Raw genomic sequence first — 26144 nt, 5'->3', positions numbered from 1 at the left:
AGCCGCAGCTCCTAGAGCCCATGTTCCGCAACGAGAAGCCACTGCAATGAGAAGCCCGCACACCGCAACGAAGAGTAGCCCCCGCTCGCCGCAACTAAAGAAAGCCCATGCGCAGCAACAAAGACCCAACGCAGCCAAAAATAAATAAATAAAAATAAATAAATAAATAAATATTTTAGGCTTTGTGGGCCACTGATGGTCTCTGTCACATACATATTCTTCTTGTTTATTTTTACAACCTTATAAAAACCTAAAAACTATTTTCAAACGTGTAGTTTTCCAACCATGGTTCTAAGCACCATCACTCCCACGCTGTGCTCTGACGTCCCACACCATGATGCCTCTGCCTGTCACTACCATGATTACTAATACTATCCCTCTATCACACCCTGTGCACTGTTCTGCCTTGTCTAACTGTTCACACCGTCTGCGTGTCTGCCCCTCCTCAGACTACATGTTCTCTGAAGGCAAGAAAACTCTATTTCTATCCCCCACAGCACCTACTATAAAATACTAATACATATAAAGTGCTCTGTCCATGAATCTTTTAAAATGATCGTTTTTAAACAGCGTATGCTGAATTTTAAATTGCTTATTCAAGCATTTTCCATCACAAGTAGCTGAAGAACTTGTTTTTGGTAAAGCAGATTTCTAATGAGCTTCTTGAACACGTGAAGATTGCCTGGGGTTTGATGTGAACCTCCTTAGTTTAATTCCAACTAGATGAACTTCTAAGCCAAACTGAGGTTTATTACCTTCAAAGAACTGCTCCTGTCCTCAAAGGTCTTTAAAATTCTATGCTGTGAAAGATTTTTATCATAAAACATAAAAATAATCCTCACGTGCTATACATTCGGTTTCCAGGAGATACGTAATCCTCAATCTTATTAACAAGGTCAAAACAATGCAAATTGAGACCAGGACTCGAATTTTTCTAGAAACAACAATCAGTTGTTAGAGGATGTATTTCTCCCTCAAGAGGACACTGTACCTTCAGTATTTCCAGCTTATTACTTCTTGTGAAATAGCTCCCTGTCTGGGATCCACCTGCTACACAGATTCAGAAGTTTCTCTGTGACCAACAAATCATTGCACGTAACTTCTCAGACATTTCCTTTTCTCAGAGGCCACCTGGGAATCCCTCTAACTCCTGACTAGTATGGGCCTTCTTTCATACTCATTTTCCATTTGGAAACTTTGGAATTCTCCAGCAGCAGCCTGTGGCACAGAAGGGACAAGGCCAACTGGCCCCTCTGTGCCCACTTCCCGCATCCTGCTCTTCCAAAAACCTGAGCCAATCTAATACACTATTACTCGGTTAGGGACACCTGCAGCGTGCATTGTTTCATATCTAACAAAACAAGACTTCATCTACCTCACACATGTCTTAAGGACCAGTAGAGCACATACGTATACTACCTCAACTTCCTTCCAACACCGATTTGCATGCTGGAGCAATTATGCCAAAACCGTGGCACTACTTTTCCATTTCCTTTTTTTGTAGTAAGAAAGGCCTACTAACTCACAATGCTTTACTTCAAAAGCTTAGCAACAGAGTCGGTACATGGCTATCTTCTGTGCTGTGTGAACACGGGGTGGAAGGTAAGCCGGCTGCAGGGATCAGGGAACCCCCAGGAGGTGGGGGCACTGCCACCCCACACACCACTGCCTCGGCTCTTTTAATACTCCAGAAGGTGAGGAAAAAATAACTGACAGAAAAATCCCCTATGCAAAAGCCCCAGCTCTGCGGGAAGGAGGGTGGGTACCTGTGCATCACCCACGCCTCCCCCAAGAGCACGTGGCCAGGTGAGTGATTTCTCATCTAAACATGGCCAACGTGAAGGACACAGCCCTGACAGTGGCACCTGCAGGACACAGGGCAACGGGACTCCAGGAGGCGGGGCAGGAAGGTGGGCTCCGAGCCCCCTGGAGGAAGGGGGACGAATACACGGGCCGGGCAGGCAGAGTCCAGAGGAGAATGGATGGAGCCTCGGGCCAGGCAGGGAAGAGGCCTCTTTTGGGAAGAGGCCCACGGGAGGCTAGACTGTCCAGACTCGGGCAGGAAGGACGGTACAGGGCCTGGTGAGGAGGACACTGAATTTCCGGAGAGCAGTGGGAAGCCACTGGAGGGTTTTCAGTGAAGGGCAGGAGGCAACATGTGCTTCTAAATGACCTCTCTGGCCACTGCACGGAGAAGGGCCTGGAGTGACCCAGCAGAACTAATCAGGGGCCATCAGCAAGAGGTCTGGACCAGGCTAGGGACCAGGCAGGTGGAGAAAAGCAGGATGTAGGACTGAATGCCATGGACCCAACGGAAGGAAGGAAAGAGAGGGATCAAGGAATGCTCCCCAGGCTCCTGGCTCGAGCAGGTGGGGGGTAGGAAGGACTCGAGAGCTCAGGTTAAGTAACATGCAAGTGAAAACACTAGGTAGCCTCAGGTGTGTCTGGTCACTCCCTCTCAGGGCTCAGGACAACACGCCTCCTCCTCCTGCAGGGGCTGGTCATCCAGCTCCTCCCAGACCAGCCACGTGACGTGTCCTGCTCTTGACCCACCCCGTGCCACCAGTGCCACGCTCCTCTGGAAGCAGCATGTGGACTTCCCTGTCCGTCCTCCAGCGCTGCCTTACAGCACAGGCTTCACGACAACGGTGCCTGGCACACACCGAGGACTCAGTCATCAGTTGTTGACTAAATACTTGGGGCCAAATCTAAAGCTCCAAGAGAGCTACGGGTTAAAGACACAGATTTGGGGAACTTGGGAACCACAGCTGGAAAATTATTTTATTTTTCTCATGGTACCTACGAAAAAATTCCCATTCAGCTGACCAAAGTTTCAATGCAAACTGTGTTACCTTAAAAAGGGTTTCCAAACTGACCTGATGGACATCTGGGCTTCTGTTCCCTCTGCTAAGTATAATACACACTTCTAGTAGAACCTCACTATATTAAAAAGGTTTGTACAACACAGGCAATATAGCCAATATTTTATAATAACTATAAATGGAGTATAACCCTTAAAAATTTTAAATCACTGTTGTACACCTGAAACTTATCTATAATACTGTACATCAAATATACCTCAATGAAATAAATAAATAAGGTTGTTTTAATTCTTAAGATCTCATTTCACAGCTAAGACTGAATTTTGGTAGAAAGCACCTCACCTTACAAAAATATTAAATCTTAACAGTCATACATCACCAGAAATCAAGAAAAGAACACCTCTGAAGAACTTCTACACCAGGGTTTCTCAGTCCTGGCACTCCTGATAATTCTTTGCTGCAGGAGACATCCCGGGCACCGTAGGCTGTCCATGGGCCCCTACCCTGTACTCACTAGATATCAGTAGCACTCCCCAACCACCCCGAGCAAATTTCCAGACACTGCCAAGTGTCTCCTGGGGGACAAAACTGCCACCCCCCTCCCCCAGCTGAGAATGACTATCCTAGCCCAAATGGTCTTTCCATGTTATTGACATAACCAAGGAAACAGGGATAAAATTCTATTAAGTTTGAACCGCTCACTTAAAAACTGACCCAACTTACATCCTCTAGGGAAACTGAAAGCAAAACAGATACTTACACACACACACACACACACACACACACACACACACACACACACACACACTGGTGAGGTTTTGAACCATGTCATCAAGAAATGCTGACATTTCCTTTGGAGAGTCTGAATCTAAACGCAAGAATCTCTGGAAGGGCTGCTCACACTCCGGGTGAGGGAACTCATTCATCAAGCCTCTCTTTTTCTGCAGGATGAAGATTCCCCCTGTGTCGGCCAAGGCCCTCTGAGACACACATGAGAACACGGGCTTGTGGAGCTGTTCTCACAGATGTACAACTGGGTGGAAGCACGGAGATGGCTGAATGCAAGCAGCTCCCTGGCACCTCTTGGGCCCTCCCTGCTCATCAGCCAGGAGCAGCCAGCAGACAACTAGGCAGTCCTGGCTCCAGGCCCCCGCGCATCGCATCCCCGAGGAGGGCTGTCTGCAGCCCAGGGGTGAGTCCCTCCTCAAGGGGCTTCCAGCACCCCGGAATCCATGGACGAGGGGCAGGGACAGTCTCACGTGGGCTTTCTCTCTACCTGTCATTGCTTTTACGCTCTCTGCTCTCTATAAAACAGTTAATAAGTCTTACACACTTTAAATCACTGGAGACATTGTAGTATCAGATTCCCACATCAGTTTACCACAGAGTTTTGAGGTTTTACCTTTTTCCTCCCATCTTAAAGAGCATTCACACACACAGTAAGCACCCAGTGAGTCTCTCAACCTTCCAAATGAACCCCGGGTGTGACTGGTGATGGTGGCACTTAGCTCAAAGTTTTTAATAAGCTCAAAAGTGGTTGCCAGTTACCTAAATTATCTAAATCAAAAGGCACCAGATATACATGGAGAACAAATAGTCCCTTAAGGGCCAAAAGAAAAGAAAACTGAAGATAAGTAGTTAAGGGATTAACGATGTGTCAGTCTCAACACAGACTCTGCTCTGCCCAAGGAAGGTCAAAACCTCTCCTCGTGCCTCTCAAAGTGCAGAGGTAGGTAAGGGGGCCTTGGGAACACTGGCACATTCTCTTGTCCCAGAGGGTCAGTTTTGATACACAGGAGGATTTTTTAGTGGTCTGTACCATTAGAACACATGTTATATAGGAAAATGCATAGGCTGCTTTAGAATGCCGCACCTCGGCCCTCTTGTGACGCATGGTACATGCCACAGGTCCACTCTTCTGTCACTGAGGGGCCTCACGGCGGAGATCCTGGGACACGCTGCTACTCATCATCCACCACTGTGCACCGAACACGGCCCACGTGTCTTCCTAGCGTCAGTCATGGATCAAAGGAATCCGACCAACACACCAGAGAACCCAAGGCTCTAAATCTCCAGAGAGAAAAATCAGTAAAATGGGGAAGGGGAGCTGTTTACAAAGGCACACAAGTTAACATACTGTTTCTCTGAACGTTTAGCCAACTGTTTTAGCCCATTTCATAGGGTCACCTCCTCCAAGCCAAGAATTGTATTTGGGGCTTCCCTGGTGGCGCAGTGGTGAAGAATCCACCTGGCAGTGCAGGAGACACGGGTTCGAGCCCTGGTCCATGAAGATCCCACATGCTACGGAGCAACTAAGCCCGTGCGCCACAACTACTGAGCCTGCGCTCTAGAGCCCATGAGCCACAACTACTGAGACTGCGTGCTACAACTACTGAAGCCCGTGCACCTAGAGGCCATGCTCTGCAACAAGAGAAGCTACTGCGATGAGAAGCCCGTGTACCGCAACGAAGAGTAGCCCCCCGTTTGCCGCAACTAGAGAAAGCCCGCGCGCAGCAACAAAGACCCAACACAGCCAAAAATAGATAAATTAATTTAAAAAGAAAGAATTATATTTGTGCATGTTTCTGTGGTACATGCAGTGGTCATCAAACACTTCCCAAATGACAGGACAGGCTGAGAGAGATGGAGGCCAGCCAGCTCCAGGGTTCAGGCCCTTCACCACCACAGGGCCCGGCCCCAGGGGTCTCCTCAGGCACACAACACCTGCGGGAGACTCCATCTGTCAGAAGCGCACAGGTTTCTCGTGCCCAACAAGAATCCCCTTCCTCTAGAAAGGCTGCCTTCTGACCCACCTTCTCCTCTTGGCTTGAAATGTTATTAAATAGGTGCTTTAAAAAAAAACTTCCATGCTTTTTATTTCCAGGACTGATTCCTAAGCTTTCTGCCAGCAGGGACCATGTTATAGGCAGATTTTTACTCTGCTGTGATATCTAGCCCAGATACATGCACAGAGTAAGTGATAGATACCCAGCTGCAGATTCAATTTACTTCTGATTTGTAGAAGATATTGAATTATCTGAAGAATAAAGCCTGGAATACCAAATGTAAAGGTGCTGGGAAAACAAAGGAACCAAATGGGGGAAAGTATAAATCCATAAATGGCAGAATTACAAGAGCATTAATAGCTGTATCTGTTGGGTGCCTGCTAACTCTGCCAGGAGTTTTATATACATACTCACATATTAATATGATATATACTGACTCCCTATAACCACCTGTAAGCTGAGTCCCTGCAGCTCCACGATCCCTTACCCCAACCAAAGCTAGATGTGTTTCAGAGTTCAGAACTGTTTGGATTTTAGAAAGGAAATATTGCATATATTATATATTACATAACACTCCCAGTGAAGTCTGGGACAGCAGCCATAAGAAAACACATTAACTAACCGTCTGCAGTGAAATACAGGAATATTCATACCAAGTGGAATAAAGATTATGAAAAGCATCAAAACAGTTCAGGCCAGGTTTTGGCACCAAACCTATGACAAAACCATTCCATTGTCAGAGGCTCTGTGGCTTCAGAATTGTGGCTGAGAGACTAGGCGCCCACATTATCGTCCTCACTGTACGTGCAGGGGCCGACGCTCAGGAAGGTCAAGTGACTTGCTCAAGTTCACTCTGCACCAAAGCCTGTCCATCACCTGAACACCCTGCTGAGAAGTGCCCTGGGACTCAGCAGGTGTGAGGGAGGGCCTGTGATCCTGCATCTCTAAGGACAGGAATCATCCTTTGGGGAGAGAGAAGTGAGCTCCTTCTACTAAACCACAGGCTCTCGGCCCTGCTGAGGGCACATCAGCGTGATATCCAGGAAATCTGATTTCTGGAGCCTTAACTGACTGAAATAGTCTGAAGTAAGGCCCCCAGCTTTTGTGGTTCTTTCTAATAATTCTAATGTACAGCTGGGATGCAGAGTCGCTGACATGAAACCATTAAGAGAAAAGAAAAGAAAGCACTGACAACAGAAGCCTCTGAGAAGGCAGCCGGCAGCTCAGTCAGGAGTTCCACTTCAGAGTGCCCACAGTCCATCAGAGGAGTCTGAGAGGCTTCCAGTAACGACCAGGAAATGTTATTAAGTTCCTCAGGGATGGAATACCTCCACCATGCCAGGCCCTGTGGGTCACAAGCATTCTTACCTCCTGTGAAACCGATGAAATCCGAGACATACCACACGAAAGGCCGAGTCCTATGGGGCAACCACACATCAATTCAGAATCAAGAAGTACTGCTGCCCGCCTGCCAGCAGGAACAGTTGGCAGAAAAGGATGAGAAACGAAGCTGTCACGCTTAGGCTGCTGCTATACTATGGGTATGAACTCGTGAACTGAGCGCACACACCAGTCAAACAGTGGACTTTAAATTTCGTTCACGAACCCTCAGACTGAAAGGGACATCAGTGGTCCTGCAGCCTGCTTCTCCCTGCTCTAACTCCCTGCTCCTCCCTCTAACATGTGAGGACACAGTGAAAAGGTGACAACCTACAAGCCAGGAACAAAACGCTCACCTGGAAACTGAACTGCTTGGCACCTTAATCTTGGACCTTCAGCCTCCAGAACTGTGAGAAATAAGTTCCTGTTGCTTAAGCCACACAATCTATGATATTTTGTTAGGACAAGCTGAGCTAATACGTGTCTCTTTCATAAAGCGTAACGTCCCAGGTTGAAATGAGCAGTCTGAATTTCTTGAGAACACAGAGAGTGTCTCAGTATTTATACACACACACATACACATATACACACTTACACACACACACACCCCTAGCATGTAATAGCATGACTGGCATCCATGAAGTGCTTTATAAAATTTGCTGACTCCAGAAGGCAGGCAGAGAGGGAACCTACCTCAACACAATAAAGGCCATATATGACAAACCCACAGCTAACCACTATACACAACGGTGAAAAGCATTTCCTCTAAGATCAGGAACAAGACAAGGATGCCCACTCTCACCACTTTTATTTAACACAGTTTTGGCCACAGCAATCAGAGATGAAAAAGAAATAAAAGGAATCCAAATTGGAAAAGAAGAAGTAAAACTGTCACTGTTTGCAGATGACATGATACTATACATAGGAAATCCTAAAGACACCACCAAAAAACTACTGGAGCTCATGAATGAATTTAGTAAAGCTGCAGGATACAAAATGAACATACAGAAATCTGCTGCATTTCTATACATTAACAACAAAAGATCAGACAGAGAAAGTAAGGAAACAACCCCATTTACCATTGCATCAAAAAGAATAAAATACCTAGAAATAAACCTACCTAAGGAGGCGAAAGACCTTTACTCTGAAAACTGTAAGATACTGATGAAAGAAACTGAAGATGACACAACAGATGGAAAGATATATTGTGTTCTTGGACTGGAAGAATCAATATTGTTAAAATGACTGTGCTACCCAAGGCAATCTATGGATTCAATGCAATCCCTATCAAATTACCAATGGCATTTTTCACAGAACTAGAACAAAAAATTTTCTCTTAATTTGTATGGAAACACAAAAGACCCCGAATAGCCAAAGCAATCTTGAGAAAGAAAAATAGAACTGGAGGAACCAGGCTCCCTGACTTCAGACTATACTACAAAGCTACAGTAATCAGAACAGTATGATACTGGCACAAAAAGAGATCTATAGACCAACTGAACAGGATAGAAAGACCAGAAAGAAACCCACGCACCTATGGTCAATTAATCTACAACAAAGAAGGCAAGGATATACAATGGAAAAAAAGAGAGTCTCTTTGATAAGGGGTGCTGGGAAAACTAGACAGCTACATGTAAAAGAATGAAATTAGAACACTTCCTAACACCACACACAAAAATAAACTCAAAATGGATTAAAAACCTAAATGTAAGATCAGATACTATAAAACTCATACAGGAAAACATACGTAGAACACTCTTTGACATAAATCACAGCAATATCTTTTTAGATCTGTCTACTAGAGTAATGGAAATAAAAACAAACAAAAAGTGGTACCTAATTAAACTTAAAAGCTTTTTCACAGCAAAGGAAACCATAAACAAAACGAAAAGACAACCTACAGAATGGGAGAAAATATTTGCAAACAATGTGACCGACAAGAGATTAATTTCCAAAATATACAAACAGCTCATACAGCTCAATATCAAAAAAACAAACAACTCAATCAAAAAATGGGCAGATGACCTAGACACATCTCCAAAGAAGACATACAGATGGCCAACAAGCACGAGAAAAAATGCTCAGCATTGCTAACTGAGAAATGAAAATCAAAACCACAATGAGGTACTGCCTCACACCAGTCAAAATGGCCACCATCAAAAAGTCTACAAATAATAAATGCTGGAGAGGGTGTGGAGTAAAAGGAACCCTTCTGCACTGTTGGTGGGAATGTAAATTGGTGCAGCCACTATGGAGAACAGTATGGAGGGTCCTTAAAAAATTAAAAACAGAGTTGCCATATGATCCTGCAATCCCATTCCTGGGCATATATCCAGAGAAAACTATCATTCGAAAAGATACATGTGGGACTTCCCTGGTGGTCCACTGGTTAAGAATCTGCCTTCCAATGCAGAGTAGGTGGGTTCGATCCCTGCTTGGGGAGCTAAGATCCCACATGCTGTGGGGCAACTAAGCCTGCGCGCCGCAACTACTGAGCCTGCGTGCCACAACTAGAGAGAAGCCTGTGTGCTGCAATGAAGAGCCTGCCCACTGCAACTAGAGATCCTGTGTGCCACAACTAAGACCCAACACAGCCAAAATAAATAAATAAATAAATGAAAAGATACATGCACCGCAATATTCATAGCAGCACTATTTACAATAGCCAAGACATGGAAGCAACCTAAATGTCCATCAACAGACGAATGGATAAAGAAATGGAATACTACTCAGCCATAAAAAAAGAATGAAATAATGCCATTTGCAGCAACATGGATGGACCTAGAGATTATCATACTAAGTGAAGTAAGCAAGACAGAGAAAGATAAATATCATATGATATCGTTTATCTGTGGAATCTAAAAAAAAAAAAAAGATACAAATGAACTTATTTACAAAACAGAAACAGACCCACAGACATAGAAAACAAACTTATGGTTACCAAAGGGGAAAGGAGGAGGGAGGGATAAATTAGGAGGCTGGGAGTAACACATACACACTACTATATATAAAATAGATAGGACTTCCCTGGTGGCACAATGGTTAAGAATCTGCCTGCCAATGCAGGAGACATGGGGTCCATCTCTGGTCCGGGACGATCCCACATGCCACGGAGCAACTAAGCCTGTGTGCCACAACTACTGAGCCTGCACTCTAGAGCCCATGAGCCACAACTACTGAGCCCATGTGCCGCAACTACTGAAGCCCGAGCACCTAGAGCCCGTGCTCCACAACAAGAGTAGCCCCTGCTCGCCACAACTAGAGAAAGCCCACGCGCAGCAACGAAGACCCAATGCAGCCCCAAATTAATTAACTAATTAATTTTAAAAATGAATAGAAAGGGCTTCCCTGGTGGCGCAGTGGTTGAGAGTCCACCTGCCGATGCAGAGGACACGGGTTCGTGCCCCGGTCCGGGAAGATCCCACATCCCACATGCCGCGGAGCGGCTGGGCCCGTGAGCCATGGCCGCTGAGCCTGCACGTCCGGAGCCTGTGCTCCGCAACGGGAGAGGCCACAACAGTGAGAGGCATGCGTACCGCAAAAAAAAAAAAAAAAAAAAAAAATGAATAGAAAAACCAACAAGAACCTACTGTATAGCACAGGGAACTATACTCAATATTTTGTAATAACCTATAAGGGAAAAATATACATATGTACATGTAAATAACTGAATCACTGTGCTATACACCTGAAACTAACATGACGTAAATCAACTATACTTCAATACATTTTTTTTAAAAAGTTTGCTGAACTAAACAAAATTTGGTCAGTGTTCATTTAAATGTTGTTTTTCCTTATACACTTTACACGCCCACACACACACACACACACAACTGAGCACTAAACTCAGCCAGGCACCCAGTAGATAAACATGTGCTGACATGGTGAATGTTTGCTGGACATATCCTCTATTTTCTCTTCCCTGGGCTGAAAAATGTCTGTTCCTTTAGCCTTAAATACCATATTTCATTTTTCTGGTGAATTCATTTTTTAAGGCTTACTATTTCATTTTCACAACAACCACGGCACTACTATTCCCATCTACCATGAAAGGAAACAGGGGTTTCAAAGGTTAAATAAGTTGCCAGAGGCCACAAAGAATGGCGGGTCTAGCTCGCTGGTCCCTACGCCTACTTGAATCTTGTCCTGCCACGGCAGGGCTTCTACTGGCGGGAGGCCACTATCCCCCCACCGCCTCCAATCCAGCCCCTGGCCCGCCAACAGTGGTCTCCATGTAATTTAGAAACTTTTATGTCTGCAGTGTTATACTTAGAAGAATAGAATGTCAAAGCTTCAAGAGCTCTTATCTGTCATTGTGAATGCCACTGCCCTCCTGACCCCCATCCTCCCTGCCTTCGTTACCAGCCTGCCCAGTCCTCAAGTCTCACTACCCTTCTTTAGCCCCTGTGCTAGTCACCCCTGGGCCACAGTCACCACATTCTGGCAGAGAACATCCTGAAGGTGATAGTGAATGATAGTGATAGTGAATGAAGTATCAAAAGAAGCATCCCCCAAAACCCGCAGAGAGCAATTACTTTCTCCCTGATGAAATGGCAAAGGCCAGCAAATTTTGGGAATTCACAGAAAGGACAGAGTAAGAAATGGGCACCCCATACCAAAAAAAAAATTGTGTGTGTGTGTGTGTGTGTGTGTGTGTACACATAAAGTTTCACATAAAACTTTACTATAAGAGACCTCAGACCATCTAGACCAGAGGTTCTTACAACAGGCACGAAGGCAGGGGGTCCAGGAGCTCCCAGGACTCCCTGAAATTCCATGCATCAGTCAGTCTCTCCAGCACATCAACCATGTAAAGTGGCTGACTCTCTTCATTCATATCTACTTTGGACAGAAGGTTACATGCCCAGGGATGATGGGTATCCGGGAACAAAAGCAAGCCACATTTGGGAAACACAGAGCTGGGCAGCTCCTGCTGTGCACCTCTGGGCCCGGAGGCCTCAGGGCAGCACTGTGTGAGTGGGGCTCTCTGCGCAGGGCGCAAGCAAAGGGCGCACGTGGGACATAGCTCTGCCCCCTCCACCATATTAATCCCGATACCTGGTGGCTCCACTGGAACAAAGATGCAGATTCCTTGCTCATTATTTAATTCCACACCCTCAGTCCCCTCTGACCTCATCATATGTGCTCCCACTCAAATAGTGCTGCAACAATCCGCTGAGATAGGCGGAGAAGGCAGATATACAGAAAATGAGATTTCCTGTTGAACCAGTGCATACACACGTCTTGCACATGCTGTCAAATTATCCCACCCTTTTATACACAAACAGCTCCAACTTTATTCTATTACATCTCTAGGGGATTTACTAGAATGATCTAGGGTGAAAAAAGGATATTTAGGATATATAAGCTTACTAATATATTCTCAATGAAACTTTAAGAACAGAGAGAACTACAGTACTCTTCAAAATGAAAGTGAAGTTTTCAAATAATTTTTTAAATGAACTAATAGGAAGGGAAAATTTATGGACTCAAAGTTATACTTGAAAAACTCCTGGCAAATAGATGATCAAGGATGCCTGATTAAATAAAGCACACATTTTATACAGACAATTACCATTTCATGAATGGGTGTATTTCAAAAGTTTATTCATGAATTCTTGGTTCAGAATACAGAATGCACTTTCTCACAGAAAATGGGTAACACACAACAGTTGGTGTTTCCATTTTAGCCCACAACAGCCTCTCTTAAAAAATATATACAATATGCATATTGCTGACAGCACTGTGGAATCTAACCACCATACATGTAGTGAATTAAAGACAGTCACAGATTCCTTGACACTCCTCTTATCAAGAGGTAGGCTCTATGTCCCCTCTGCTTAATCTGGGAGTACTCTGTGGGTTCTTTGACTAACAGAACACAGCAAGAGTAACGCTACACTGGGACTTCCCTTGGTGGTGCAGTGGATAAGACTCCGCGCTCCCAATGCAGGGGGCCCGGGTTCGATCCCTGGTCGGGAACTAGATCCCACATGCATGCCACAACTAAGGAGCCTGCCTGACGCAACTAAGACCCAGCACACCAAATAAATAAATATTAAAGAAAAAGAAAGAGTAATGCTACACCGATTTGTCATCCCCACTTACTCTCCTAGAGCAATCACTCTAGGAGTCTACAGCTGACATGTAAGAAGTCCAACCACCCAAGCAGAGAGGCCACATGATGAGGCCCTGACACTTTGTGGAAAGTGAGGAACCACTAAGCCTGGCCTTCCAACCATCCAAGCATGTGAGTATAGCCATTCTGGACCCTCCAGACCAGACCAGAGGCCAGATAAATACCAGTGAGAGCCCTCAGTTAATGCCACATACAGCAGAAGAATCATCCAGCTGAGCCCTGCCTGAACAACCCACAGAACCATACTATCTAATAACTACTGTTTTAGGTCACAGACGCTTAGGATGGTTTGTTACTCAGCACTCATTATCTGGAACAATCTGTGGCTTTTTCAGGAAATGACAGAAGCTCCAGGACTGGCATCAGGAATAGAACCCCTTCCTCCATTCACCACTGGTGGACACAGAGTTATGGTGGTGATGTCAGCCAGGATTTTCCTAGGTATTAGCCATTGGGGCAGCCTCATTTAAGAAAGCAAGGAGGTATGTGGTATGATCATCACTGAAGAGTTGTCCTGTCTGCTTCAAAACCCTCCTAGAATTCTCTATACACTACTGAGGACAGGTTTCAAAATTCTGAAGAAACACAATGTATAGTCAAAATGCAGTTGGTACCTTGATACCAAAGCCAGACAAAGATACAAGAAAGGAAAACTAAAGACCAATATCCCATATGCACATAGATACAAAAATTCTCAACAAAATAGCAAACCAAATCCAACAACACATTAAAAGGACTCTGCGCCATGATGAAGTGAGATATATCCCAGGAAAGCAAGGGAGGTTCAACATACAAAAATCAATTAATGAAACACACCACATTAATAGAAGAAGGAGGAAAAAAACACATGACCATATCAATAGACACACAGAAAGCATTTGACAAAATTCAACAACCTTTCATCACAAAACAATCAGTAAACTAGGAATTTAAGGGAACTTCCTTAACATGACAAAGGTCATTTATTTTTTTAAAGCCACACATAACTTCATAATCACACTGAAAAGCTTTCCCCTAAGATTAGGAACAAGACAAAGATGTCTGCTTTCACCACTGCTATTCAACACTGCAGTAGAAGTCCTAGTCAGAGCAATTAAGCAAGAAAAAGAAATAAAAGGCACCAACATTGCAAAGAAAGAAACATACTATCACTATTTGCCAATGACATGGTTCTATATATAGAAAATCCCATGGAAAACTAATAGAGGTAATAACTAAATTCAGCAAGATCGCAGGGTATATGATCAACACACAAAAATCAGTTGTGTTTTTATACACCAGCAATAAAAAATTCAAAAAGAAAATTAAGGAAACAATTCCATTTATAATAGCATCCAAAAGAATAAAATACCCAGGTATAAATTTAACCAAGGAGGTAAAAAATTTATATACTGAACCTAAAAAATCCTGCTGAAAGAAATTAAAGGTGTTGGACTTCCCTGGCGGCACAGCAGTTAAGAATCCACCTGCCAATTCAGGGGACACGGGTTCGAGCCCTGGTCTGGGAAGATCCCACATGCCGCAGAGCAACTAAACCCATGTGCCGCAACTACTGAGCCTGCGCTCTAGAGCCCGTGAGCCACAACTACTGAGCCTGTGAACCACAACTACTGAAGCCCACATGCCTAGAGCCCATGCTCCACAAGAGAAGCCACTGCAATGAGAAGTCCGCACACCACAACGAAGAGCAGCCCCCTCTCGCTGCAACTAGAGAAAGCCCACACGCAGCAATGAAGACCCAACGCAGCCAAAAATTTAGTTATTTATTTAAAATAAAGAAATTAAAGGTGTAAATAAATAGAAAGCCATCCCATAGTCATGAATTGGAAGACTTAATACTACATGGCAATTCCCCAAAGCAGATTCAATGCAATCCCTGTCAAAATTCCAATGACCTTTTTTTTTTTTATTTTTTTATTTTTTTTATTTATTTATTTATTTTTATTATTTTTTCCAATGACCTTTTTACAGAAAGAGAAAAACTGATCCTCAAATTAATATGGAGCTACAAGAGGTGCCAAGTAGCCAAAGCAATACTGAAAAAGAAAAATAAAGTTGGAAGACTCACACTTCTCAAACTTACTACGTCAAAACTTTCTACAAAGCTACAATAATCAAAACAGTGTGCTACTGGCAGAAGGACAGGCATATAGACCAATGGAATAGAACTGAGAGTCCAGAAATAAATTCAAACACCCACAGCTAATTTATTTCCAACAAAGGTGCCAATACCATCCAACGGGGAAAGAATAGTCTCTTCAACAAACGGTGCTGGGACAAATGAATAATCAAATGCAAAAGAATGAAGTGGGACTCCTACTTCATTCCAAATACAAAAATTAACTCAAAATGGACCAAAGATCTAAATGTAAGAGATGAAACTATAAAATATAGGGGTAAATCTTCATGACCTTGGATTTGGCAATGGATTCTCAGGTTTGATACCAAAAGCACAAGGAACAAAAACAACAAAATTAAAAACTTTTGTGCATCAAAGGACACTATCAAGAATGTGAAAAAACAACCTACAGAATGGGAAAAAATATTTGTCAGTCATATATCTATTAAGGGTTTAATACCCAAAATATATAGAGAACTCTTACAACTCAACAAACATGTCAAAAAAAAAAAAGACAAACAACCCAACTAAAAAATGGGCAAAGGACTTGAAGGGACATTGTTCCAAAAAAGATGTACAATGAAAAGATGTTCAATATCATTGGTCGGTCGCTAAGGAAATACCAAATGACAATGAGATACCATTTTATATCCACTAAAATAGCTTTAATCAAGACAAAACAAAACAAAATAAATGTTGGCAAAGATGTGCAGAAACTGGAACCCTCGTACATTGCAGGTGGGAACAAGTTAGACACAGAATGACCACATGACCCAGCAATTCACTCCTAGATATATCACCCAAGAGAAATGAAAACACTGTGTCTACATACAAACTTGTAAACATTATTCATAATAGCCAAAAGGTAAAAACGATCCAAATGTCCAACAGTGGATGAATGGATAAATAGTGATATATACAAACAATGGAATATTATTTGGCCAAAAAAAGGAACAAACTACTGATACATGCTACACCTTGGATGTACCTCAAAAATGTTATGCTAAGTCAAAGAAGCTAGACACAAAAGGTCACGGGCTGTATGATCCCTTTTATATGATATACTCAGAACAAGCAAATCTATAGCAACAGAATGCAGATTAGAGATTATCAGATTAGAAGAAAGGGGGGATGGGGAATGATTACTTAATGGGTACAGATTTTTTTACAGAGTGATGAAAAAGTTTTGAAACTAGTGGTTGCACAAAATTATGAATACACTACATACCACTGAACTATACACTTTAAAACAGTTAACTGAACATTATGTGAATTTTGCCTCAATAAAAGAAAATCTGGTTGGACTGTAGTTTATTGATTGATTGATTCATACAAATACTTGAGTATCTAACATACTCCAGGCACTCTCCTGGTAACTGGGTTAAGGTGTCGAAAAAAAATTTTCTGCTATGAATTAAGAAAGCAAGGTTAAGAGACTAGAGAGTGACAGCATGGGCTATTTTAACTAGGGTGTTCAGGGAAAACCTCCTAGAAGAGGTGATATTTGAACAGAGATTGGAATGAATTTAAGAATATTATTCTGCTAAATAATGGGAAAAACGTACTAAAACGTAATTTTTTTTTTTTTTTTTTTTTTGCAGTACGCGGGCCTCACACACTGTTGTAGCCTCTCCCGTTGCGGAGCACAGGCTCCGGACGCACAGGCTCAGTGGCCATGGCTCACGGGCCCAGCCGCTCCGCGGCATGTGGGATCTTCCCAGACCGGGGCACAAACCCGCATCCCCTGCATCAGCAGGCGGACTCTCAACCACTGCGCCACCAGGTAAGCCCTAAAATGTAATTTTTAATTTATCAAAAATCATATGTAAAATTTGTTTTTCTAAAAAAGTGAGGGCCTATCTATAGACATTTATTCCTTTTTTTGCAAATATACAGTGATTTTTAGTTTCCAGATATTTTATTCTTTGTTACAAATAATTTCTTGACAGTCCAATAATGTGCTTCTTCTACCCCTACTTGTCATCCAGGGCCAGGCCATACTCCCAAGAGAGCCCATCATTCACTTTGCTAACAAGGCATGTTCTCCCTTTAGGGAATCGCTCAGGAAAGGAAAGAGGGAAAGGAATTACCACTCATGCTATGCTAGGTTCTCACATTCACTCACATTCTCACTTTCGGTCCTCACAACTACCTTTTCACAGATGAGAAAACTGAGGTTCGGAAAGGATAAAGAACTTACTATCATAGTTAGCTAAAGGAAGGACCAGAATTCAAATTGGGTCTGACTTCAGACCCATACTCTTTTCATACATAAATTTGTCTAAGATGGCCTAAGTACATCTTAAGCCAGACTGTGAAAATACGATGAAGTGACCCTGTCCTTAAGAAGCTCGTCATCTAGGCCTCAGTGTCCAGCTGTGTCCCCTTACTCACAGCCCTCCCTGGAGCAGGTACAGATGGCTATGAAACAAGTCCCCTCACCTCAGTCCAGCCATCACGACCCTTCCTGGTTCCGTGTTCAAAACTTTACAGTGGTTCTAGCAGAAGAGCCATGTAAAATCTTCTCCAAAATAGCCAATGACATAATTTCCCTGCTAATTGTGGAGAAGGCTTCATTGCCTTTAACTCGTATTCCCATAAGCAATCCGCAGTTATAATTAAATTCCAGATGAATGGGTGGAAAGCTGCCTATGCTGGCTGTAACCAGCTCTCTACAGAGTGACCAGGCCTCCAGGACTTGTTCACCACTAATGAGCTAATATTTGTAAAACCTTGTAAAAATATAATGACTAAATTCTATCATTATTACTAGACTACCGGTTTAAATGTAAATTAAGAGAGAGAAAGGAGAAAGAAAACACATTAGTAAGTCAAGTTTGGGGCCTTTCCTCCGCGAGAACCACAGGGTAAAGAACGCCTTAACTGAACTTATTAAAGGATGTGGAATGCAATGTTGCTGCTCTAAGAAAATAACTCAAAACAGAGAGACGAAATGGAGTACCACCTGGAAAAGTAAGTCGATACAGGCAAAACAGATGTTGGAGGAAAGGAAAGGCCGCATGAAAAATATATGCTGGGGCTTCCCTGGTGGCGCAGTGGTTGGGAGTCCGCCTGCTGATGCAGGGGACGCGGGTTCGTGCCCCAGTCCGGGAGGGTCGACGTGCCGCAGAGCGGCTGGGCACGTGAGCCATGGCCGCTGAGCCTGCGCGTCCGGAGCCTGTGCTCCGCGGCGGGAGGGGCCGCAGCAGTGAGAGGCCCGCGTACCACACACACACACACACACACTATATCTATATCTATCTATCTATCTATCTATCTATCTATCTATATATATATATATTCTGGAAAAATACACAGTGTCTTTTTAAAAGCACTATATAGCAGCAAAACTAAAACATCTAGAATCTGAAAGCAAAACTAAAAAGTCTAGAATAAGAACAAAATCTAAAACCGGATTGTAATTCAGCTTAAACTGACCACAGAGCACAGTGATGAAAACACGAACTCTATAATAGAGCCCAACAGGCCCGATGCTCTTCCTTTTCCTCATCTGTAAAACGGGGATGATTCTTCCCTCAAAAGTTAGGTTGGCACCAAGGTGGCACCCCAAGGCAGGCAGTTCCCTTCTCCGGAGCCCTGTCCCCTGAACGGCAGCCACAGGGAGCCTCTGCAGGCTCACAGGTCCCCTGACACGCTCCTTCCTTCTGCGCACGCTCACCCCCCCTTGGAAAACACCTCCGCGCTCCCACAGCGCCTCTGTCCTACCACCATGGCACCCACCACACTGTGCTGTAACCAAATGGTTCTTCTGGCTTACTCATCTCACAGAAGCTCCTTGAGGGTAGTGATCATACAGCATCTTACTTTACTTTTTAGCTTTGGCAACTAGCATAGCTCCTGGGTAAGTTCTCAAAAAAATGTGTGTTGATTAAATAATTTTCAATTATCCCAAGTTGGAATTAGAGGCCAAGCAGCTTCCCTGGGGCCAATCTTGGAAAAATGAAGACTGCAAGGGGAAAAAAAAAAAAACCCAAAAAACCACTACTCTGGGTGAATAGTCCCTGCTTTGCCAGATAACGATCTGACTTGGGAGAGTTACTTACGCAAACACTCTGAGCCTCAGCTGCCTCCCATATAAAAAGAGGGAACTCAACTAGAAAATCTCTACAGCCCCCACCGAGATCTGACATGTTATGTTTATATTCTAAGATCTTAACGCTCTTACTCCATTACATCTCAACCCTCTATTACTATGAAAATTGACATCAGTAGAAGGCTTTCTTGTCCATTTCATTCATAAGAAGCAAGTCTGTACATGGTGCTATCCATCCCATTTTACAGATGGATAAACCAACTCAGAGAGGCCCAGCAGCCTTGCCCAGGGTTGTTCTGCTAGTGTGTACAGAGGGCAGGACTGGGATTCAGATCTTTAAAGCTGGTGCCTTCCACCATGCCCACACTTCTCAAGTGAGGGGGTGGACAGCCCCAAGGACACATGGTAGGAATGCCAGGGGACCCCTCACAGATCCTAGGGAAGCCAAGGATGAACACAATGCATCTTTTGGAGAATCGAATGTACTCAGAACCTGGGGGGGACATATTACTGAGTACAATGCAAAAGTCCTATTCAATTTTAAGATAAAACTTTAATGGGCTTAGACTCCTATCGAGGGTTTGAGACATACTGCACTAAAACCATGCCATGCCCTTTCTCACACAAAAAAGCCTTCTGAAACCAAAACACTTAATTTACCCTATAATAACATTTCAAACATCAGGCTACGCACCCACGAAAGTTAAAATGTCAAATGAAGCCTCCCATCTTACAAGCCCCCTAACGCAACAAACCAGGGAGCTAAGCACCATCAGAACAGGGGATGAGAGGTGGGGGGAGCGGAAGCACAGTCAAGGGAGGCCAGCTCCAGGGCACACCCACCTGCAGACACGTATGCCAAGCCACATGGAGCCACTGTGTGGGCATCTGTCACACCCCTCTTCCTTCCCAAACCTGCAGATTCTGAACACAAACATTGATGGAGGGTCAGTCCACCATGTGCCAGGTCCTGGGGGGGAGTGGGGGCCTGGCCAGCACCTCATCACCTCAAGTGTATGCAGGCCTCCTATTGGACATTAACCTTCCAGGGTACAAAGTCAGTCTCTGAAAACCTTCACTGTAATTATGACTCCCGGAAACTAATGTTTTAGTATTTTGATGCTACTGTTGTCCTAAAGATGACATTATCCCAATCAGTTAGTCAATTTAGCTTTTCTCTCCACTTAAAGAAACGAAGTTTCCAACAAATACGCTTTTAGGTTTTGCCATAGAATCAGTGTTTTAATTGGAAAGGAAATCAGGATATCAGAACAGCAGGCATGATATCTTTCTTGGTAGAATGGCCTCATAAAAGTTACCAAATAACCTCCATTAAAAAAACATGGAGAAAAAAAACATGGAGTCGGGAATTCCCTGGCGGTCCAGTGGTTAGGGCTCTGCGCTTTCACTGCCTAGGGCCCAGGGTTCAATCCCTGGTCAGGGAACTAAGATCCCACAAGCCTCGCGTCGAGGCCGAAAAAAAAAAATGGAGCAAACGCTAGGAAAAAGTAAACCATGAAATGAAATTACAGGGCACTTTTTTATTTCTTGCGAATTAAAGAGATTTAGGTCACTTCAGCATGGATGACACAGCAGTAGATTTGGGGGGAAATCTACATTTACACCCCTCCCCTCGCCACCACCTTTTTTTTTTTTTTTTTTTTCCCCGGTACGCGGGCCCCTCACTGTTGTGGCCTCTCCCGTTGCGGAGCACAGGCTCCGGACGCGCAGGCTCAGCGGCCATGGCTCACGGGCCCAGCCGCTCCGCGGCATGTGGGATTTTCCCGGACCGGGACATGATCCCGTGTCCCCTGCATCGGCAGGCGGACTCTCACCCACTGCGCCACCAGGGAAGCCCGCCACTACCTTTTGATACTTTCTATCTACAACGAGAAACATCAGGGACAGCAAAGTGCTGCTGCCCAGGTTGGGGCCCACTGCTCTGTTCCCCACCATAGACCAGGCCCATCGTGGGGCAGACCTCCCGACCCGCTTGAGCTCCGGGTCACAAAGGGCCTGGCAGGCGCCAGAGGACAGCACGGGAAACATCACGACCGGAAACCCACTGACCAGTAGCATCACCAGGACTGTATCTACTGGCAAGAAGCAACAGGACTGCACATGTCAGATGCCACGCTACCAAAACAAAGCCAGGAGGGGAGAAATCCTCTTCTTGCCATTCTCAGGGCCCTGCAAGAGGCCCCGGATGGGCCCATGGCACCTGCCTTCCCGACACTGGGTCTCAACGCCCACTTCCCAGAAGCCTTCCCTGGCTGCCCCCGCCAGCCAGGAGCTGTCCTTCCCTTTCCTGAACTTCCACCATACCTCCAGTCCTCTGCACAACCCACTAGCCTACACTGTATGACTTCTCTAGCTTCTTCCTAGTGGGTCTTCACCCTCTCGCTGAGCAGCCAGCTCCCTGAGGGCAGGGTGGTGAAATCTTCATTCTTCCTCACCCTCCCTGGCACAGGCTTCAGTCCTGGTGCTACCTCAGTCAAATACCCACTGGTTTCTGGCATCTCCTTCACCACGCACAGGGGCCAAGATGCCCCGGACTTCTGCAGACCATGCCCTCAAAGGCAGGTGCAGTATCTCCCTCAACTTAGCGCAATAACTAGAACATAATGAGAACTCAAGGCACATTCATTGAACATCAAATTAAATGAGAAAAAGACTCCCAAACCCCAGTTAACGATCTACTTATCTCGAAGAATACAGAATTCAGCAAGAGATTCCCACCTGATTTCCGGAGTTGACAGAAACCAACACAGTCACCTGCATTTATGACATCTCACCACCTGCCAGCCTCACCCCAAAGTGTCTGCATAGGGAGACAAGCAATTCTGGCCCCCAAGAGGTTTTCATGCTTAATGATAAAAAAATCTCACCTTCTCCTTCCTAGACTGGTCAGTCCCCCACCCCTCACTATGTGTAGAATAGTGCTGTGCAGACCAGTTAGTAAAGGCCCTCCAAAATGGGAAAGGCATTTTGTATTTTTTAGATTTTTTATGAATAATAGATATTACACAAGCACATACAATGTTTTCTGTTTAAAATTGCATTGTCTTCTACCTCCATGAGCTCCTTTGGACCCAAAGTCTGCTGCTGTGGCACAAGACACCCCATCCCCATTCACCTCTCTCTACTGCCCTCCTGCCCGCAGGCATCCGGCCCTCTCTCACACTAGCTTCGTTCCTTCTGCCCGGAACTAGTCTAAGCATCATCTCCACATTTAGGCCTCGGCTGCCTCTCCCTGGTCGTCTTCCAAATCCACTGGCCTCACCTCCTTCTTTCTCACTTTGTAGCTCTCTTCCTAGTTTCTCTCTGTATCTGAAGTCAATATTATGACTCTCCTTCCCCAGCAAAAAAAAATAATAATAATAATTTTTCTTCCTCTATAAACACTTGTAAAGAAGCATGTGGGGGGGGGGGTCCTGATTCCATGGAATTGATGCAGAGGCCTTGGCCATAAGAGATCTCCTCTGCTAAGTTAAGTTCTTAAATTGACCATTACAAGGAAACTCAGCTATTGCATAACATTTGATAGGTTAGATCACTTGCCGTTTGGAGAGTCTTGCTCTACAAAGATGAGAAAATAGAGATGGGCAAATTTAACGCAATTTCCTTTGCTTGCTTGCGCTAGCCTAGACTTGCAACACCGCAGTGACAGTTTTTCTTGAAGTACAGCTTTAACATCATAAAAAAGGACTTTAAGAGAGTGATAAATCATTCTCATCCTTCAGCTTACTAGCACATCTATCCTGACACCGCCCACCCCCCACCCCACCCCCAAGGCCCTTCTCGCTTTGCACAGTGAACAATTAAAGGGATTCTAGCAGGGCTGTTTACGGAATCAAAATCCCAAACACGGGAGAACAGCAAGAAGCAGCTCAGATGTTTCAGTTAAACGAAGGACTCTCTTCGAGGCACGAACAAGAGCAGGAATATTTTGATGGTATTAACAGAAACAACTGGCCACTGCTATTGCCTGTTTCCAGTGGAAGGTCTTTACACCCTGCTTTACAAGGAGTGAGGCCATCTTATTAATTCCAAAATTAATGGATAGCATCCAAGGAAAATAATTGGTCTTCTTCCCCTCACAGAAAAATTCACATGAACGTCTAAAAAAAAAAAAAAAAAAAAAGCTGGAATTCTCCCTGCCAGCTCTCTGCTTTCCCGGCTTCTGCATTGTGACAGTTGGAACAGATGGCGTCTGGGTGAGACACCTTACATCTTAAACCTCATCCCTGATAAGGTCTGATTTTAACTAGTGATGTGGGAATCCCAGGTCTGTCAGGGTTTCTGTCCTGAGCACCTACTCACCAGATTTCCAATCTCATGTATTTTACAGTTTTCACACTGATAAGGCTTATTTTTGTTTTGGCCAAAGAATTTTTCACCTTGGACTAATTCTCAGTATACATATTGTCACCACACGGTGAAAACACAAGTATTTCCTTTCATTTGAAAAACGAACGTACACTCTTTTGCCAGACATCCTACATATGATGCAGCCTTTTAAACAGGCCATTTTCAAAGAGGTGAAAGAAGACTTTAGCACCAACTGATGGTCCACCTGGTCGTTTCTTTAGATAAGGATTTTATAGACATATACAAGATTACAGAACACAACATTTCCAAAAGCTTCACCAGCAAATGCTAGGGGAAAAAAAAATTATGGCTCCTCCTCAGCTGTATGCTGTGAATGTAAATTAAGAAGCGGCGACAACGCTACTCAATACAGCCTTTATGACTCCACAAAAATAAATGAATAAATAACACACACACACACACACACACACACTCCCCATCTCATTCTGAAAACTGATTCACGGCTTAATACGAAAAACATGAAATAAAATTGCTTCCTTCAGACAGGAATAAAGACGCAGACGTAGAGAATGGACTTGAGGACACGGGGAGGCGGAAGGGTAAGCTGGGACGAAGTGAGAGAGTGGCATGGACATATACACACTACCAAATGTAAAACAGATAGCTAGTGGGAAGCAGCCGCAGAGCACAGGGAGAGCAGCTCCGTGCTTTGTGACCACCTAGAGGGGTGGGATAGGGAGGGTGGGAGGGAGGGAGACGCAAGAGGGAGGGGACATATGTATACGTATAGCTGATTCACTTTGTTATAAAGCAGAAACACAACAATGTAAAGCAATTATACTCCAATACAGATGTTAAAAAAAAATTGCTTCCTTCAAATGGACAATTATATGAAGGCTTCTTATTTCAAAGCACGTCCACAACACATCATTCATTTCCATTTTGCTGCTATGTTTTCAAGTGAAAGGTAAAGAATATTCTTCCACACGGAATTCTTTCTAAAGGCCTAAATATTAAATAGATGTCCCCAACGGGGTGACAGTGAAAACGTGGCAAAGTGTGCAGGAGCAATTAACCAAAGGCGGAATGTGTGCATTTCGCCCCAAACTGGATCCCAGTACCCGCCTGCCACCGAGGCCACTGCAGCTCTCCGATTATGAATCAGAGGTTCATCTGCAGAGGAATGACTCAGTATAAACTTTTAAATAATGGCTTTAAAAAAAAAAAAAAAAAACCTAAGCCAGCCCAGGGTGAACACGTTCGGCTATGTAGACACCCGAATCGGTCCGCTCCTCACCCCGCAACACACAGCCTCGCAGGAGATGCTGATTTCTCGCCACCCCGATGGGGGGGTCACGTTTCCAAGAGGCCTCGGCGCCCCGTTTCCTGAAAAGCTGCGGGAGCCCCGGCCCGCGGGCCCCGGCCGGGCCTGGCCGGAGGACAAAGTTTCCCGAAGTTGAGGCGTCCGGGGGGCGGGCGGGCCCGGGCTGGGGCTGGGGCGAGGCGGTGCCGTACCGGGCACTCGCCGCCGGGCGCCGGGCCTGCGCCGCCCCGGCCCCGCGCCGACCGGCCCCGGGCCCGCCCGCCGCCGAGGGCGCGGGATGGAGCCGCCGGGGATGGAGCCGTCCGCCGCCCGCCACCCGCCGGGCCCCTTACCCGCGTCCGCGCCGCTCGGCCGGCTCAGGGGCGCTGGGCGCGTCCTCCGCCGCGGTCCGCAGCGTCCTGCTCCCCGGGCAGCCCCATGTCGGGGGGCGGGGAAGGGCCGGCGGCCGCCGCCGCCGCCGGCTGGAAAGTCCCTGCTGGGCTGCAACCCGGCTCGCGCACGCGGCGGCCGCGCCGCGCCGCGCTCCCTCGCCCTCACGCACCCTCTCGCAGGCACTTCCTCTCGCGCGCTGGAAATCCCCGCCGGCCGCTGGAGCGCGCCCCGGCGCGCGCCCGCCCCGCCCCCGCCGCCAGGCCCCGCGCGCGCGCACGCGTGGGAGCTGCGGGAGCCCGCGAGCGCGGCCGGCCCCACGGGCCGCGGCCCCGCGCGCACCCGCCCGGCCCGCGCGCACCCGCCTCCCGTTGCTAAGCCCTCCAGCCCGGCGCCAGTCGGCCGGCCTTAGCAACGCCGCCACGGCGCGGGCGGGGGCGGCCTCGGGCGCCTCCAGCGCCTGCCAGCCGCCGCGCGCCCTCCCGCCCCCCCTGCCGCCCGCCCCCCCCGGCTCCGCGCGGCCCTCACCCCGGGCCTCCACCCCTTTCCGGGTCGAAAAGCCACGCGAGCCTCGTGGGGGCCCGAAAGGTGCAGGTCCCCTCGCAGTCGGGAGCGATGGCGTCACCCGGTTCAGCAGGGCAGCCACTCTCGGTCACACGCACACGGACACACATTCAACACACAGTCTCACACAACTACTCACAGACACAGGCTCAGACACACTCAGCCAACATGCGTTCTTACACACTGTCCCTCACACTCAGACACACATGCTCACAAGACATGCATACTCTCACAGACACATGTTCACACGCTCTC

At 45.8% G+C, this 26144-nt stretch overlaps 1 protein-coding gene across 9 annotated transcripts in view; it reads right to left on the bottom strand.

Annotated features, from left to right (window-relative positions):
• Positions 1-25551, bottom strand: part of TRAF3 (TNF receptor associated factor 3) — a 116091-nt gene extending 90540 nt beyond the window's left edge. For 4 of the 9 annotated variants that reach the window (XM_049706340.1, XM_049706341.1, XM_033420700.2 and 1 more), the window contains exon 1: positions 25289-25548. The gene's annotated coding sequence lies outside the window, so the exon portion shown is untranslated. Of the gene's footprint in view, positions 1-25288 lie in introns of all 9 variants that reach the window. The other 5 variants (XM_049706343.1, XM_049706345.1, XM_049706346.1 and 2 more) reach the window with 2 other exon arrangements.
• Positions 25552-26144: the final 593 nt, after the last annotated feature.

This window comes from Orcinus orca, chromosome 2, assembly GCF_937001465.1.
Source record: "Orcinus orca chromosome 2, mOrcOrc1.1, whole genome shotgun sequence".
Lineage (NCBI taxonomy): Eukaryota > Metazoa > Chordata > Mammalia > Artiodactyla > Delphinidae > Orcinus > Orcinus orca.
This window is presented reverse-complemented; position numbering and strand designations above follow the sequence as displayed.